Here is a 2188-nt window from a genome sequence, read left to right as displayed (position 1 = left end):
TATCAGTGTGCAGCCCAGCCAGAGGAGCTCGCTCGCTCTCTCTCTCTCTCACTCTCTCTCTCTCTAACATTTTGATATGTTAGTGGGCGGGATCCACCAGACTTGGCTTGTCGGTACAAGTCGTCAAATAAGTAGTGATGTGAATGTAAATTTAGTGCCGTCAAACGATTAATCGCATCCAAAATAAACGTTTTTGTTTACATAATATATGTATGTATACTGTGTATATTTAGAACGCATATATAAATACACACACATAGAGTGTATATATATTTTAAATATTTACATATACATTCATATTCTTATATTTTATATTATACATAAATATATTTAATATATAAACATAACATATTTTTCTTAAATATATACATGCATGTGTTTGTATTTATATATACATAATAAATATACACATTACACACACATAAACAAAAACTTTTATTTTGGATGCGATTAATCGTTTGACAGCGCTAAATATCAAATGGAACATACGATGTGGACTGATTGACAACTGTCATAATAACCAAATGTCAACTATTTTTAAACAAACAACTATTTTTGTGATAAACGTGTTATATGTAGGTTATCTAAAAATCTGTAATAACTTTTAAAAGTAATAAATAATGACAGTAATTATGTTTGTGTACACCCCATACCGATCCGAACGGCTCGAGCAGGCTTCTGTTGCTATGGTTACCTCAGACGAACGCGATTTCTGGTGGCTAGAATCGCTAGGTGAAATTAAAGAGCTCGTATTCATTTGCAATTTAACTTTTTCGGTCTGTGAGAACTTGCATACTCTTAAAACATAAACATATTAATGAACATAAAACAATGTAAAACATAAACATATTATTAATGAACATAAAACAATGTAAAAGGAATGTGTACTTTTAAGACCGCTTGGCCAGGCTGGCAAGCTTGGTCGGCATGGGAGACCATTTTAAACCAGTTTAAACCAGCAAACCATCTTAGGCTGGTTTAAGCAGGTTTTTAGATAGGTAGTTCAAAATTACTAATGAGGATTTTGGAATATTGGAAAAATGGGTGTGAAAGATCACATAGCCTATTTGTTGAAATTTGTATGGCCTAAAAGTACATTCTACTTTTATTGACAAATATATGACAAGATTGAAGATTAAAATGAATAAAGAGCTTGGTCCTCAGACAAAGGCTTCATGGTGCAGGCAGCAAGGGATGAACTTCTTTCTGTGAAAATACTTTATGGTAAGAGACATTAAATATGCATATGGATATTACAACACAATTAAAGGCACAATATGTAAGATTTTTTTATTAAAATATCCAAAAACCACTAGAACAAACTACGCCTTTGTTTCTTTGTTTGTTTTGAATACGCACCCTCTAGCGGCAAAAACGTACATATTGTACCTTTAAACAAATGCTTCACATTTAGCATATAAGAAATATATCGTGATATCAATTTTGGCCATATCGCCAAGCCCTAATTTAACAGTAGTAATACATATTTTGGTATGAATCTCATGTGAAGCAACATGATAGGCTGGATATTATCTATATGCTACTCTCTATTCACTGACAGAGCAGCACTCTATTTAGAAAGATTGGACTAGTAAATGCAGTATGAGTGAACTGGATGTGAAAGTATACAGCGCCATCTGCTGACAGAACGACACTTCTGGTGTTTCTAGACTTAATTGCAGACAATAGTTAACGTGCAAAGATTTAGGCCAATGTTATCTAATGGCAACATTTTTCAGGCCTAAAAAAACTGATACTGATTTCCAGTTAGCTGAGCAGTTGTAAAGGTATAGAAACTATGATACAACTGGATTGGACTACAGATTATCTAGGGCCTAGGCTTATAAAACAAAAATGCGGTTCAATATTTATTGCAATGGTGCTCTCTGGTGATTTAAGGTTGATAGAGCAAAACAATAAAATAAGGAGGTGTGAAATGTAGACCCATTACGTCTTGCTAAATGCTATTTTTCAGTGTATTTTCATCTTAATCCAAGATGATAACACTTTCAAGATAAACATTACATTTATTTTTCGGTTTTTATTATATAATTATTTTTCGGTTTGGCCCTGCTCTTTTGTTATCTTATATTTATAGAATCGTCATAAAATTTTGAAATATGTTGTTTTTGCATTTTGAAATGTAAACTCAAAAACGAAGTGCAGAATATTTTTGTCCAGTTTTTTA

Source organism: Sinocyclocheilus rhinocerous, unplaced genomic scaffold, assembly GCF_001515625.1.
Source record: "Sinocyclocheilus rhinocerous isolate Xijiao unplaced genomic scaffold, SAMN03320098_v1.1 scaffold1538, whole genome shotgun sequence".
NCBI classification, from domain to species: domain Eukaryota; kingdom Metazoa; phylum Chordata; class Actinopteri; order Cypriniformes; family Cyprinidae; genus Sinocyclocheilus; species Sinocyclocheilus rhinocerous.
This window is presented reverse-complemented; position numbering follows the sequence as displayed.